General features: G+C 44.5%; 1 protein-coding gene across 1 annotated transcript in view; it reads right to left on the bottom strand.

Moving 5' to 3' along the window:
• S1PR3 (sphingosine-1-phosphate receptor 3) overlaps nt 1-15,736 on the bottom strand; it is an 86,206-nt gene extending 70,470 nt beyond the window's left edge. Inside the window, exon 1 of the mRNA XM_082241646.1 lies at nt 15,711-15,736. The gene's annotated coding sequence lies outside the window, so the exon portion shown is untranslated. The remainder of the gene's footprint in view (nt 1-15,710) is intronic.
• Between the last annotated feature and the right edge of the window lie 1,352 nt (nt 15,737-17,088).

The following is a 17,088-nucleotide window of genomic DNA, read 5'->3' as shown; positions in this document are numbered from 1 at the left end:
GCAACAAGAGGAACAGCCATTTTAGATCTGGTCCTAACCAATGTTGATGACCTGGTTAGTGGGGTAGAAGTGGAAGGATCATTAGGCGCGAGTGATCATGCTCTTCTGAAGTTTACTATACAGCGGAAAGGAGCAGCCAAGCATACTAGGACTCAATTTCTTGACTTTAAGAAAGCCGACTTCATAAAACTTAGGGAAGTGCTGGGTGAGATCCCATGGACAACAATACTAAAAGGAAAGGGAGTTCATGATGGCTGGGAGTTTGTTAAGAGGGAGATACTAAAAGCACAACGTCAGGCAATACCAATGAGACGGAAACATGGAAGGTGCCTAAAGAAGCCAGGGTGGCTATCTAAAGAACTTTTAACTGAATTAAGATTTAAAAAGGATGTGTACAAAAAATGGAAAAGGGGGGAAACCACCAAAGAGGAATTCAAACAAATAGCCAGCACATGTAGACACAAAGTCAGAAAAGCTAAAGCACAGAATGAACTCAGGCTTGCTAGAGAGGTTAAAAGCAACAAAAAAGGCTTTTATGGGTATGTTCGTAGCAAAAGGAAGAACAAAGAAACTGTGGGGTCACTCAGAGGAGAAGATGGTGAAATGCAAACAGGGGACACAGAAAGGGCTGAACTACTCAATGCCTTCTTTGCCTCAGTCTTCTCCGATAAAGAAAACAATGCCCGACCTGAAGAATTTGGAGCAAATGATTCAGCAAAGGAAACACAGCCCAGAATAACTAAGGAGATAGTACAAGAATATTTGGCTAGTTTAGATGTATTCAAGTCTCCAGGGCCAGATGAACTGCATCCAAGAGTATTAAAAGAACTGGCAGATGTGATCTCAGAACCACTGGCAGTCATCTTTGAGAATTCCTGGAGAACAGGCGAAGTCCCGGCAGACTGGAGGAGGGCAAATGTTGTCCCTATTTTCAAAAAGGGGGAAAGAGAGGACCCAAATAATTACCGCCCAGTCAGTCTGACATCAATAGCAGGGAAGATTCTGGAGCAGATCATTAAGCAAACAGTCTGTGAGCACCTAGAAAGGAATGCTGTGATCACCAATAGTCAGCATGGATTTCTGAAAAATAAGTCATGTCAGACTAACCTGATCTCGTTTTTTGACAGAATTACAAGCCTGGTAGATGAAGGGAACGCAGTGGATGTAGCCTACCTTGATTTCAGCAAGGCATTTGACAAGGTGCCCCATGATATTCTTGTAAAGAAGCTGGTAAAATGCGGTCTTGACTATGCTACCACTCAGTGGATTTGTAACTGGCTGACTGACCGAACCCAAAGGGTGCTCATCAATGGTTCCTCTTCATCCTGGAGAAGAGTGACTAGTGGGGTGCCACAGGGTTCTGTCTTGGGCCCGGTCTTATTCAACATCTTTATCAACGACTTGGATGATGGACTCAAGGGCATCCTGATCAAATTTGCAGATGACACCAAACTGGGAGGGGTGGCTAACACCCCAGAGGACAGGATCACACTTCAAAACGACCTTGACAGATTAGAGAACTGGGCAAAAATAAACAAGATGAATTTTAACAGGGAGAAATGTAAAGTATTGCACTTGGGCAAAAAAAATGAGAGGCACAAATACAAGATGGGTGACACCTGGCTTGAGAGCAGTACATGTGAAAAGGATCTAGGAGTCTTGGTTGACCACAAACTTGACATGAGCCAACAGTGTGACGCGGCAGCTAAAAAAGCCAATGCAATTCTGGGCTGCATCAATAGGAGTATAGCATCTAGATCAAGGGAAGTAATAGTGCCACTGTATTCTGCTCTGGTCAGACCACACCTGGAGTACTGTGTCCAGTTCTGGGCACCACAATTCAAGAAGGACACTGACAAACTGGAACGTGTCCAGAGGAGGGCAACCAAAATGGTCAAAGGCCTGGAAACGATGCCTTATGAGGAACGGCTAAGGGAGCTGGGCATGTTTAGCCTGGAGAAGAGGAGGTTAAGGGGTGATATGATAGCCATGTTCAAATATATAAAAGGATGTCACATAGAGGAGGGAGAAAGGTTGTTTTCTGCTGCTCCGGAGAAGCGGACACGGAGCAATGGATCCAAACTACAAGAAAGAAGATTCCACCTAAACATTAGGAAGAACTTCCTGACAGTAAGAGCTGTTCGACAGTGGAATTTGCTGCCAAGGAGTGTGGTGGAGTCTCCTTTGGAGGTCTTTAAGCAGAGGCTTGACAACCATATGTCAGGAGTGCTCTGATGGTGTTTCCTGCTTGGCAGGGGGTTGGACTCGATGGCCCTTGTGGTCTCTTCCAACTCTATGATTCTATGATTCTATGATTCTATGATTCTCTTGCTATGGTCCCAATCCACATTGAGTCCCCTGCACCTGCTTTTTATATTGTAAGGAAATTTTCTATTGGCATGAATGGAAACCTTCCTTCCAATGCAAATAGCACTTGTGGGGCATCTGATCTGGATTCGAGCCACAGCAAGGAGCAAAGGGTTAAATCCCCCTAACCCCCTCCAGGGTTCTGATCTGGATCAGGCCCCATGCACTTGCGACTGATTTCAGGAAAATGCATTAATGCAAATGCTAATTGTGTGACTGGTGTATTACAGACTTTCTCAACCTTGGGTCCCCAAATGTTGTTGGACTACCACTCCCATCATTCCTCACTGTAGTGATAATAATAATAATAATAATAATAATAATAATAATAATAATAATAATTTATTTATACCCCACCCATCTGGCTGGGTTTCCCCAGCCACTCTGGGCGGCTTCCAACAAAATATTATAAATACTCATTCGGGATGATGGGAGTTGTAGACCAACAACATCTGGGGACTCAAGGTTGAGAAAAGCTGGTGTATTGTCTAGTTTGGCCATTAATATATTTTTTCATAACTTCCCCTACGGTCCAGACAAATTACACCAATTCAACCTGATACAGGGCTGCAATACTTCAAGGGCTGTCTCTTTCCACATGAACCTATCCAAACCCTGAGATCATCTTCGGAGGTCCTCCTTTGTGTGCCTCCACCTCAAAAGGTCCGGAGGGTGGCAACACAATAACAGGGCCTACTCTGCAGTGACTCCCCTTCTGTGGAATGTTCTCCCCAGGGAAGTCCGCCTGGTGCCTTCATTATACACCTTAGGTGCCAGGCAAAAACGTTCCTATTTAACCAGGCCTTTGGGACCTGATTGACATCCTATACCCTTTTAAAATGTGGTTCTTTTTTTGGGGGGGGGGTGTTATTGGGTTATTGTTTTTATTTTTATTTTATATATTGTGATCTTTTCTGTGAACCGCCCTGAGACCTACGGGTATAGGGTGGTCTCTAAATTCAATAAAGTAAAGGTAAAGGGACCCCTGACCATTAGGTCCAGTCGTGGCCGACTCTGGGGTTGCGGCGCTCATCTCGCTTTATTGGCCGAGGGAGCCAGCGTAACCTTCCGGGTTATGTGGCCAGCATGACTAAGCCGCTTCTGGCGAACCAGAGCAGCACACGGAAACGCCGTTTACCTTCCCGCCGGAGCGGTACCTATTTATCTACTTGCACTTTGACGTGCTTTCGAACTGCTAGGTTGGCAGGAGCTGGGACCGAGCAACAGGAGCTTACCCCATCATTGCAGGGATTCGAACCGCCAACCTTTTGATCAACAAGTCCTAGGCTCTGTGGCACCCGCATCCCTTTCCTAAATTCAATAAATAACAATAAAATAATAATACAGCAAGATTGAGGCACATGTGAAAACAGGTTCCATGCAGGAATCTGCTTTATACCAAGTAAGATGATTGGTCCATTTAGATCAGTATGGATTGACTGGCAGCTACTCTCCAATGTTTCAGGCTTTCCCAAGTATCAGGCAGCTCCCTGCATTCCTATGTTTAAAGAGAAGAGAGCATCATATTAGGTATTTGTGTTCTTCTTCCTGGCTGGTGGAAAGGATGGAGGCGGGAGAGATGGAGGCAGGATGATGCGGTCATATTTCTCAGCACTCCCCTAAAGCAGCTGGTGGGAACTGCAAAGGCATGAAAGGACAGAGCAGCCCAGCAGACTTTGTTCTCACGGATTCTCTTAAGTGTAGAAATTTTACATCCAGTTATAATTCAAAACAATCTGCCCCGGATTTGCTGTCATAGGTGATCAGTGTTTGAGTCTCCTCTAGCAAAACGCTCAGATGGTTTCGACACATTCATATTTTTCTCCACCAGACCCTTTGCTGACGACACACATAAATTCATTGCTAACATATTCTAAACAAAGAAGTAAAGCCTAGCATGGCAAGATTCTTTCAATTAACTCTTGGAAACGTCCAAATTTACTGTGCAAGCTGAGCCGCTCTCATAGGAAATCGTTGAACTCCCCCCTTCTCTCTTTTATGAGCACATCTGCTTAGCATCTGAGTTTCTGCATAACATGAAATTGAATAAAGCTCAGCGCTAAACCATGTCAGACTATATAGCTGGGGCCCCACAGCAAAAGGCATTCTGAAACACTTCATCTGTTTTTCACCAGAACAATGAGAATGCCAGAGAAAACCATTTCCACGCTACATTTGACATACATTCAGAAAACCAAAGGACATGATAGGAAAACTAGTTTTTGCAAGGAATTCCGTAGCAGAAGGGTAACTATTTATTTATTTATTCAATGAAGATCAAATTTCACTGTGGCTTATCTTTAAGACAGGGGCTTATTGCTAAAGGTTAACAAAGCAATGCCACAAAGCCGTGAGCAGAAAGCTGCTCCATTTTTGCCCTGCTAAACGCCAATTTGCGCAAGCAAATTAGCACTGAAAGAATGAGGATGTGTGTTAAATGTATTGGCTCTGAGTTTATGTTTCACCAGGCATGCTACTTGCACCTCGGGCCACATTTAATATGACACCACAAAGCTGCCAAGATGGTTGAGTGTTGGAGCAGAAAACAGAGGTTGAGGATTTGTGAGCTGGGTACATACTGAAGTAATCATATGAATACTTGAGTATATGTATTTATTTTTATATGTGAACTCTGCATAGGTCCTCTTAACCTGCATGACTAACAGGCCAACTTGAATGTGTTCCAAGTCATTCTGTGTCAGGCAAAATACTATTTAAACATTGCCCATACTGACTAAACACAGTTACAGATAGGTAGCCGTGTTGGTCTGCCATAGTCAAAATAAAAAAATTCCTTCCAGTAGCACCTTAAAGACCAACTAAGTTGCCTTTTCCTGTAAGACCTATTGCAGTCGTTAAGAGTTGTCAACAGGCTCATCTCAGCTATCTGCCAATCTCCCATTCCCACCACCCTTCTGAGTAATACCCCTCCCCACCTTCTCACTATATAGAAGGATCTGGCAACTTCTGTTTCAGTGTATCTGAAGAAGTGTGCATGCACACGAAAGCTTATACCAAGAACTAACTTAGTTGGTCTTTAAGGTGCTACAGGAAGGAATTTTTTTATTTTGACTAAACACAGTTTGCAAAGCAAAGTGTGCCATATTTCTGTTGAGCCTATTTACTTGCCTGCAACTCTGATACTGCTTTACTTAGGTTTATTGCATAGCAAGTTATTCACAATTCAGACTGAGGAAGGAGTAAAATTTTGTTTCTGCACGTAGATAAATAAGCAACTTGCATTACTTGGGCCACCAAAAATAAATATCAGGACTTAAGATCAGTACTCTGGGCCCATCAACTCGCAGTGTTCTCACAGTGGCCAACCAACTCCTCACTTGCAATATCCAGCAACGGGTATCCGAACACAAATAACCTCTGAGCGTGTGAAATTATGTAAAAATTAAAGTCTCCATAATCATATCACATATACATATATTTTAATTCTATGATACGTTAATGAGCCACTATTGGACAAAAAATGAATGAATGAAATATCCCCATAGGGCAGAGGAATCAGAGACCAAATTGCAAACATGTGCTGGATTATGGAGAAAGCTAGAGAGTTCCAGAAAGACATCTACTTCTGCTTCATTGACTATGCAAAATCCTTTGACTGTGTCGACCACAGCAAACTATGGCAAGTTCTTAAAGAAATGGGAGTGCCTGATCACCTCATCTGTCTCCTGAGAAATCTCTATGTGGGACAAGAAGATACAGTTAGAACTGGATATGGAACAACTGATTGGTTCAAAATTGGGAAGGAGGACGACAAGGCTGTATATTGTCTCCCTGCTTATTTAACTTATATGAAGAATTCATCATGCAAAAGGCTGGGCTGGATGAATCCCAAGCCAGAATTAAGATTGCCAGAAGAAATATCAACAACCTCAGATATGCAGATGACACAACCTTGATGGCAGAAAGTGAGGAGGAATTAAAGAACCTTTTGATGAGGGTGAAAGAGGAAAGCGCAAAATATGGTCTGAAGCTCAACATCAAAAAAACGAAGATTATGGCCAGTGGTCCCATCACCTCCTGGCAAATAGAAGGGGAAGAAATGGAGGCAGTGAGAGATTTTACTTTCTTGGACTCCATGATCACTGCAGATGGTGACAGCAGTTACGAAATTAAAAGACGCCTGCTTCTTGGGAGAAAAGCAATGACAAACTTTGACAGCATCTTAAAAAGCAGAGACATCACCTTGCCAACAAAGGTTTTCTCAGTAGTGATGTATGGAAGTGACAGCTGGACCATAAAGAAGGCTGATCGCCGAAGAATTGATGCTTTTGAATTCTGGTGCTGGAGGAGACTCTTGAGAGTCCCATGGACTGCAAGAAGATCAAACGTATCCATTCTTAAGGAAATCAGCCCTGAGTGCTCACTGGAAGGACAGATCGTGAAGCTGAGGCTCCAATACTTTGGCCACCTCATGGAAAAGACCCTGATGTTGGAGGGCACAAGGAGAAGGGGACAACAGAGGACGAGATGGCTGGACAGTGTTCTCAAAGCTACCAGCATGAGTTTGACCAAACTGCAGGAGGCCGTGGAAGACAGGCGTGCCTGGCGTGCTCTGGTCCATGGGGTCAGGAAGAGTCGGACATGGCTAAACGACTAAACAACAACAACAACACTTCCTCAGTATCTCTCTCTCTTTTTTACACACACACACACACACACACTCACACAGTGTGAATAGGGTAGGGAATTTCAGGCACAAAGTAGATTCAGTTTTAATATCTTCCTATATACATAAAAATGAAAGGTGTCGTCATGCTCCGCAGGGACTTGTGGGGCCTGTACCAGTGGCCTTCATTAGAGGCATTGGCATGTATCTGATTACAAAAAACTTTACAAGGTCATTTCAAGCCTGTACATCATATTAGGTACTTGACTTTTAATATATCCTGTAACATCAGGCATGATGCCTTTGCCATGTGCTGGCTTTCCCCAACCAGTGATCGACAGATGTTGTTGGACTACAACTCCCATCTGCCCCAGCCAGCATGGCCAATGATAACGAATGATGGAAACTGTAGTCCAACATCTGGAAGATGTCAGGCATGTAGAATCATAGAATTGTAGAATTGGAAGGGACCCTGAAGATCATCTGGTCCAACCACCTGCAGGAATATCCAGCTGTCCCATACGGGCATCGAACCTGCAACCTGGGGATTATCTGCACCATACTCTAACCAACTGAGCTATCCATTGGACGTGGCTGTGTTTGTGTGCCCCTGAATGAGAGAGAAGCCCAAGGGGGTAAAAAAACTTGCAGTTTGATATCCATCTCTATTCATTGCATAGCCATGTTCTGAATACTAACTTTTTTAAATATGACATCAGTAGATACAGGATATTTTGATGTTCCCATGGTCCTCTGTGACAATCTGTTCTAGGAGCAGCACATATTCTGCCGTTGCAGTTTGCTCGTTTTTTATTTCCCCGCTTGCCGAACTTTCATCCAAGCAAGCTTTGATTATATCTTGGAGGTTGTGGTGACATGAAGAAATCCATTCTTGGTTTTTTTTTTCCTGTTCTGGGTTTATAATGTCACCAGATCCTTCTCATTAAAGGTTCGACTTAAGATTATTATTTTTCCATGTGTGAGGAGCATAGGGAATTAGCCAAGGGGGGGGGGGACTCCGAAACCTGCCATACAACCTGCTTGGCAATTCAAGATAATACTGGAGATTGGGACAGAAGACCCTAGTGGGCTGGGAGGGTAGGAAATCTGCTTGCAATTTACTTCTAGTCCTTTGAGGAGCATGGGTGAAGATATAAGATACTGCTTTATATTCTAGTCAGATAACATAAGTAGAAGCCTGTAGGATCAGACCAAAGGACCATCTAGCCCAGAATTCTGTTCCCACAGTGGCCAAGCAGATGCCCATGGAAAGCCAGCAAGCAGGTCACAAACACAGCACTCTCCTGCTTTTCAAACCAAGCAAACTGCTTCCCCCACCCTCCAAATGTCATTCTCAAATAGAGGAAGTAATTGGGGGGAGGCAGAGTGTTCAGGCAGAGGTGCCTTATAAGACAAAATAAGACAGTTGCCTCTAGGTTGGCGGTTTGAATCCACACAACGGGGTGAGCTCCTGTTGCTCTGTCCCAGCCCTTGCCAACCTAGCAGTTCTAAAGCATGCCAGTGCAAGTAGATAAAGTGGTACCGCTGTGGCGGGAAGGTAAATAGCTCTGGTTTCCATCATGGTGTCCCATTGTGCCAGAAGCTACTGTTAGGTCCATCATGAGACGTCCCCCAGCTTCTAATCACGGATGCCAGCAGCCTTCAAGCAAGCAAACTTGCCTTATTATCGCTCTCTAGCGTATAACTCGTTGCTGAAATGGAATACACAAGATGAAACAGTTAAATCAGCTATGATTAAGTGGGCACAGGACATTGGTCATAACATCATGTTTGCTGACTGGGAACAGTTGTGGACCACCGGTTTGAAATTTACGGCATGTAATGCCTTAAAGGAAAATATTATGAAAATGATATATAGGTGGTACATGACCCCAGTCAAGCTAGCAAAAATCTATCATTTGCCTGATAATAAGTGTTGGAAATGTAAAGAAACTGAAGGTACCTTTTACCACCTTTGGTGGACGTGCCTGAAGATTAAGGCTTTCTGGGAAATGATATATAATGAAATGAAAAAGGTACTCAAATATACCTTCCCTAAGAAACCAGAGGCCTTTCTCTTGGGCATTGTCAGCCAATTGGTGCTAAAGAAAGACAGAACCTTTTTTATGTATGCTACCACAGCAGCAAGAGTACTTATCGCAAAACATTGGAAGACTCAAGATCTACCCACTCTGGAAGAATGGCAAATGAAGGTGATAGACTATATGGGACTGGCTGAAATGACCGGCAGAATCCGTGACCAGGGGAAAGAGACGGCGGATGAAGATTGGAAGAAATTTAAAGCTTATCTTAAGAAATACTGTAAAATTAATGAATGCTAAAATGTCGAGGTTTTAGGAAAAAAGGGGGATTACAGTTGTAAAAGATTAAGTAAAAGAAAAGAACAAGGAAAAAATTTGATAAAACCAAGGGTTAGGATTTGCTGAAACAAGTTTGGAAATTGGGATGTAGAAAGGGGAGGTATGGGGAAGTCGGCGAAGTAAGGTTTAAGAAAAAAGGATATGAAATTATACATGTTTGTTTGTTTGTTTGTTTGTGTGTTTGTTTGTATGTATTGTTTGTGTTTATAAAAACTGTGTAAAACCAATAAAATTTATATATATATATATATAAAATATTATTGCTCCCTAGCATCCCACTGCCAGAGGATTGCCTCCTTCCATTCACCAGTTTGCCTCCTCCAAGTGGAAGAAACCTGGGCAGTGCTGAATGTCACATCCAATGCCAGGTGTGCCCTGCTGGAAACAGAAAAGGGCTTTCCCCCTGACCTGCCTTTATATCCGGTCAGTTGCCAAGGGCTTTTGTGACATCACAAGAAACCCACAGCCAATGGCAACAGCTGAGGAGGCATCATCTTCATTGCTTTGAGCCTCACAATGGCAGGTGGACCTATCAGTGATTGTGTGCTTGTTTATTTGGGACACGGGTGGAGCTGTGGTCTAAACCACTGAGCCTCTTGGGCTTGCCGATCAAGTCAGCAGTTTGAATCCCTGTGACTGGGTGAGCTCCCGTTGCTTTGTCCCAGCTCCTGCCAACCTAGCAGTTCGAAAGCATGCCAGTGCAAGTAGATAAATAGGTATCGCTTTATAGTGGGAAGGTAAATGGCGTTTCCGTGTGCTGCGCTGGTGCTGGCTCGCCAGAGCAGCTTCATCACGCTGGCCACATGACCCGGTTTAGTCATGTTGGCCACATGACCCGGAAAGCTGTCTGTGGACAAATGCCAGCTCCCTTGGCCTGAGCGCGAGATGAGCACCGCAACCCCAGAGTTGCCTTTGACTGAACTTAACCATCCAGGGATCCTTTACCTTTTTTATCTTACATGTCTCCAAGTTGTTGCTAGGCATGTGCTTTGAGGTATCTTAGGGTGAGTACTCTCTGACATAAAGGTGACCAAGTGCCCTTGGTCCAGTCATTGGGTGGGATTTTACTCATGAGTCCCATCAGTGGAATTTCTGAGCAAGGACTTGCACTTGCACAATGGGTCTCTTCTTCCACCACATCCCCAGGCCCCTCAAAACTGGCTCTGGGGAGGTTGGGAGAACCCCTGGAATGTCTCACAGGGGCAGGAGAGGGAGGAATCATTCCATCTAGCAAGCCAAAATGCTGGCTCTGCAAAAATAAATCGCCTTAGCACACCACTGAATTTCCGCTCTATCTTCTTTTAATCTGGCACAGGATAACACTGGGTGAAGCTAGATAATTTGAACTCCTTGGAGGAAAGGCAGGATATAAATGCAGTAGGAGTGTCTCCACCCCCCATCATTCAGCCCAGACACTGAGGTCCAGTGCCGAGGACCTTCCGATGGTTCCCTCACTGCAAGGTTACAGGGAACCAGGCAGAGGGCCTTCTCAGTGGTGGCGCCCTCCCTTCAGATGTGAAGGAGATAAATAACTATCTGACTTTTGGAAGACATCTGAAGGCAGTCCTGTTTAGGGAAGTTTTTAATGTTTGATGTTTTATCGTGTTTTTATTGTTCTGTTGGGAACCGCCCAGAGTAGCTGGGGAGGCCCAGCCCCAGCCAGAAGGGCAGAGTATGTATGTATGTATGTATGTATGTATGTATGTATAAATAAATAAATAAATAAATAAATAAATAAATATGGGACCAAACTCTGCACATAATTTACAAGGACGACAATGGAATAGTCTTGCTGTTCTCTCTCCACTCTCTCTCAGGATACTTATACTATAGCATGTTTAAAGCACCTGCCTTCCCCCAAAGAATCATGGGAACTGTAGTTTACCACTCACAGAGCTGCATTTCCCAGCACTCAGGACGCTTGGCGGAAAGTCAGGTGCTTTAAATATGCTTTTAATGTATGGCGTGTCTCAGCTTTTTTGTCTCTGCGTGTGTATAAAAATGCAATTGCTCTAGACTGCCCTGCAGTCCCGACACCTGGGGTGGGCAGACCTGGCCATGCGCCCTTCCTTTCCTGGCCGTCAGCAAGAAAGAAAACCCCAGAGGCCTGTCCTCTCTCCATTTGCTGGCAACCAAGCTCTCTGAAAAAGCAGCTTGTTCCTTGGCTGAACTGCTATAGCTAAGATGTTTAACCTAAGGGGCCACTTGTCACGACCAGATGCTTGTTGTTTCCCCATTTCCATCTTGGCCCCCAGCAAGGCTGCAAGATTACAACAGACATATGGATGGGAAGTGAGAGAGAGGGAGAGATCTGAGGAGGGAGAGGAATGTGAAGGCTGAGAGGGTTCTTTTTCCTAACCACTGCTTTGCTTGAAATCATCTCATTCAAGCACATCCAGGAATGGAGCTTGCCAAACCTGGTTTAGTAGGAACAAAAACCTGATCACTGAAGTGCTGCCAGAAAACAGGAGAAAGCAGTTGCAAGTTGGCTTCACATGATTGTAGACTAAGTCCAGATTGACCTTATTCACTCACCCCTCAACAGCTATCTTGCTTTGCCTTCTTCTACTCCTAAATTTCTTGTCTTTCTGAACCCCTTTACTACAATGACACAGTGACCCTCTTTCCTAAGAGCAAAATCCCTCAACTTTGACTTGCTTTGGGAGAAAACACACAATATTTTACTCATTATTTGCCCTTGTAAAGGTCAGCAATCTGTCTCTTTTCCTTGAGACTTCTGTCTCTGTTCTGCCCTCCGCGTCCCTTTTCTCTGAGGGTCTACAAATGCTGGCGAGGCTTGGAGAATGCCAAACACTGACTCATCAGGCTGATGTCTTCCAGAAACTGCTGCCGAAGTCTCCTGACTGTTTAAATTTCAAAGTAGTATAAAGCTGCTATAAAGGAAATTGAGAGCATCAACCAACTGCTCACACTGGGTGTTAAATGAGATGTGATGGAAATTTGTATAAACAGAAAGCCCTTTCACATCTCTTCAGAGAAAACACTGAAGATACGTCCAGAAATGCCTGGACTATGTAATTTAGTATTTAAAAAATCCCATCCTTGCTCTTAGAAACTTGGAGCATGAGGTTTCTAGATGGTCTTCACTCCAGGTACAGGTCAGGTCCAGATTGACCTTTCTGGGTCAAGATAATTTTATCACTGATCTCAAAGGACCAAAAGATCATCAAGTCCTTCTTCATATCATAATCCCAATAGCAGGTATGGAGAACCGTAGGCTCACCAGAAGTTGTTGAACAACTCCCCTCACCCTTGGCCATTGGCCATGTTGCTGTGGTTGATAGGAGCAGGAGTCCACTAACCTCTCAGGTTCCACATGTGGGATGTAATCCATTGGTGCAGTCAAATGCAACATTCCTTATTTTCCTAGAGTGGGCATAGGCAAGGGGGACACTCAGTCAGTGTAACTTCCTGTTCTGCTGACTGGAGCATCCTCCCCTTGCATGTGACCTGGGAGATGGGCATGGCTTTGGCTGACTCCATAAAAGAGCTGAGTCATGCAGCCATTTTCTCAGTCTGTTTTGTCTTTCACTCACTTGCTGTTCTTTTGCTGCCATGCTGCTCCCCTGCAGCCATTTTGTTATATTAATGCAATTTTGCTGTCTGCTGGCTCTCAGCCGGCAGCACATGAGTTCAGTCTCCCTATGAGACGAACTCACACTGTTTCTTTGTGTAACTACCAAGTAAAGCCTGGCTTTCAGGGATCATATTGTGAACTGAAATGTGAGTAAACTTTGTTACTTTACTCAGAAAGACTCTTGTGTCTTTATTCTTTTAGGAGGGATAAAAGGGGACTCCAGGAAATAATCTTAACTAAGAGATTCAAAAGAATCTGCAAATTAGATTCCAGCTATATTGAGGGGATCTGCTCTGCTATATCACTTACTAGTGTGAGTGGAATAAGGGTAATACAGTGGTACCTTGGGTTACGGATGCTTCAGGTTACAGACGCTTCAGGTTACAGACGCTTCAGGTTACAGACTCTGCTAACCCAGAAATAGTACCTTGGGTTAAGAACTTTGCTTCAGGATGAGAACAGAAATCGTGCAGTGGCGGCACGGTGGCAGCAGGAGGCCCCATTAGCTAAAGTGCTACCTCAGGTTAAGAACAGTTTTAGGTTAAGAATGGACCTCCAGAACGAATTAAGTTCTTAACCTGAGGTACCACTGTACTTATTCAACATATCCTTTCCTATTATCCTTAATATTTCCACACTACATACCTGCATTAAACCAAGACTTCTTAAGTATGGAGCATATTGCTCCAGAATTCGTGATCAAGGTGGCAATCCATTCTAAATACACTTACCTGGGAGTAAGGCCCACTGAATTTGATAGAACCTCTGAGCAGATGTGGTTGGGATTGTACTGCAATCAGGCTCTGGGTTATGAGAAGCCACCTTGCAGCTCAGGATCAAATACTACTCATGGATAGTATCCTGGCTCCCCAAAACATTCAGCCCCTCTGTATGAAGCAAAATCCATCCTTCGTCTTCAGTTATGGAAAGTCCCAATGACCCAGAAGAAGCAGAACCCCTCCCCCCCCCCAGATTATTGTTGGACTTCAAAAGCATTCCCTAAGCCCCAAAGTCATAATTCATAAATTAATCCAAGTGTTTTAAAACAAACGGAATAGTTTCCTCTAAATATCAATTTGTTTATATACTGCACATAACCGCCTCTTCTTTCAGGAAACCAAGGGCAAAACCAAATGTCACAGACCAGTATCTCAGTGAATACGGAGGATAGTTAACCTTTTCCTCACACCAGTTTCCAGGTGGAAATTGCCCCTCCACAGCTGCTATTTCCTTCCAAAGTTGTTGTTTACTGCTAAAAGCACCTATGAGGGCAAAAAACAGCTGGAGGTAGATATTCTGCTGGATGCTGTTGTAGAAAGCAAAGAAACCCTCTTCCTGGTGCACCCACTCCTAATCTTTAAAATCTGAATTGGGACCACAGCCATGGTTGCTTTTTCTTGAAAAAGAGGGTGCCTATCTGTAATGAGTATGGGGTTGCTCGTGCGTAAGTTACCGCCACTCCTGGCTGTGTTGCCTTGTTAAACCTTTCAGTCTGGGCAGCCCTTCACTTCGTGGCTGCCTCGGTCGCTAGCAGAATCCGTCAGTGGGCGTTTTTTAAACCTTTTCCAATATAAAAGTTGTTTGACGCCAAGTCTCCTCTTACTCTCCCTGCGCGGAAGTCTTCTGCGCAGGGAGGGCGTGGGTAGCGGAGGACCCGTGCTCTCCCCGCTGGTGTCCGGTGAAGAGTCCTGGAGCCCTCTCTCCGATTCCCCCATCTGCCCCCTTTATCCCTGGTGTTGCGCTGATTTGCTTCCCCATCTGCTGAGCTGCTTCTCTCCCTGCTGGGCCCTTCTCCAGCATCATTTGAGAGCCTTCCCTCCGCCTCTAGCTCCAATGTCAGTTCCCTGACACTATCATTGTGCATACTTCCTGCCCTTCTTCAAAGCATGCTTAATGTTAAGAGGCTTTCCAAATATTTCCACCACCCCTGACTATTGGTCATGGTTTCTGAGGCTGCTTGGAGGGCCACAGGTTCCCCATTCCTGATATATTTTATTTAAGAGTACAGTATTTGTATCTCACCTTTCCATTGTAAAAAAAATAAAAATGCTCAGGGTGGGCTATACATATTAGAAAATACCCCCCAAGGACATTATCAGCACCTACTGAGCTCTCCAGGCATCCAAGTGTTGGAATGTGCAGTCATGGTTTCACATAGCAGTTGCATCCAGCATACTGAATCAGTCACAAGACCATATACAGGAGTAGTAATAAATACATTAAAAACGAGTTCCAATAATGGCCTCGGTCCTGTATACCTGAAGGAGCGTCTCCACCTCCATCGTTCTACCCGGACACTGAGGTCCAGCACCGAGGGCCTTCTGGCGGTTCCCTCACTGCGAGAAGCCAAGTTACAGGGAATCAGGCAGAGGGCCTTCTCGGTAGTGGCGCCCTCCCTGTGGAACGCCCTCCCACCAGATGTCAGAGAAAACAACAACTACCAGACTTTTAGAAGACATCTGAAGGCAGCCCTGTTTCGGGAAGCTTTTAATGTTTGATGTATTATGGTATTTTAATATTCTTTTGGAAGCCGCCCAGAGTGGCTGGGGAAGCCCAGCCAGATGGGCGGGGTATAAATAAATTATTATTATTATTATTATTATTATTATTATTATTATTATTATTATTATTATTAATATTAATATTAATATTATTATTATTATTACGACTGGACAGCAGTAACGGGGTATTTGACAGTTCAGTTCTTAAGGTAGTCAAAAGCAGAACTCGCACCCACCATTTTGTATCCAGGGGCTTTCTAGTTACTTTTGGCTAGTCCCTGGGCTAGCCCACAGATATTCTCTTCCTGCTACTATGGCCAATGCTTCTTTCACAGCTTCTCAGGTTATTCTTTAATAATCTTGTGGACAACCAATTTGACCCAGCTCGCAATGGGGTGTAGGCAGACATTGTTCCTTTTTCCATGGTGTCTATGACTTCACAAACAGCAGAGTGAGGTCCCTGAAGGATTAATTTTACATAAACAATGTACTTGAGTGGGATGATACTGGAAACTGTCTGGATGCACTGGCAATGTAGCTCCTGGGGAACTATGGGAGAGCAATTTGATTCAGTTTGAAGCTAATGGCTAGACTACTACTTTGCTTGACTTCCTCCCACTGAGGTAGGTGCTTGGATGCAACTCTCTCATACTGGGTATAAACTCACCCAGGTCTGCCAACATCCCCTGACCTGACCTAAATCTCCTGACCTGACTGAAAAGGATATCTTGCCTGGTTTTTGAGTCTAGTGTTACTTCCTGCCTGATGTCTGTGTCTACATTTCCTCAAATATTACTCCTTTTTTTTTGCTCTGTATGCCTTTTGCTTCCTTCCCTTGTTTCTCATACCTATTCTTGCATCTGGATCGAGCCTTTTGCACCAGACCAAGGCTGTTTGTGCCTTCTATGCTCTGAATGGAATTGAAAGCAGCTGGCATTGATCTCATTTCTGTCCCTTCCAGTACTGGCTCATGCCATATGCGGACCACTTCCTGTTAGTGCTCTTAGGCCTCAGTTCTGATCTTTGTCACCATGAAAAAAGGATAAGCGATGGACATGTAATCCTGAGTCGAGGAGGAGAGTCTCAGGGGATATTTGGTCATGTTAAAGGTGAATCAGAATCTGTATGAGGCAGCATGAGCTGATGCAGGGACCTAGCTGTTGGGGGAAATCGGATCCTCCCTTAAAGAGGGCATGTATGGCGGTCAGACCTGGACAACAACACCCTGTGCTGTGGGTGGGTACAATTGGTCAGCCACAACACCCGATTGGTAGGTCCCTCGAAGCTGGGTACAATCTGGCCAATGGGACGTAGTCCAAATGGTTCGAGGGACCTGTTTATGCCCATGCGCGTGATCCAGAGCTTCCTCTTTCAGCATGTGCATTCAGAACACCCGCCCACCTCTCTCTACCTTTAGGGCTTGTTGCGCTTGACCATGCTATACCGTCGTATGTCATCTGTCGTTGGGACAGGGGCACGGCAGGAATTTCCCCCACTTGACCGATTGGCTGTTGCCATTTGGGTTTCGCCTGCCGTGTAGCAAATCTTCACAACTTGTAAGGTTGCGGATAGGCTCTGGATCAGGTGATAGGGATGGGAGAACGTTCTCACCAT

This window comes from Podarcis vaucheri (assembly GCF_965113315.1).
Source record: "Podarcis vaucheri genome assembly, chromosome: 11".
Lineage (NCBI taxonomy): Eukaryota > Metazoa > Chordata > Lepidosauria > Squamata > Lacertidae > Podarcis > Podarcis vaucheri.
The sequence above is the reverse complement of the archived record's forward strand: the minus strand, read 5'-3'. Positions and strand labels throughout refer to the sequence as shown.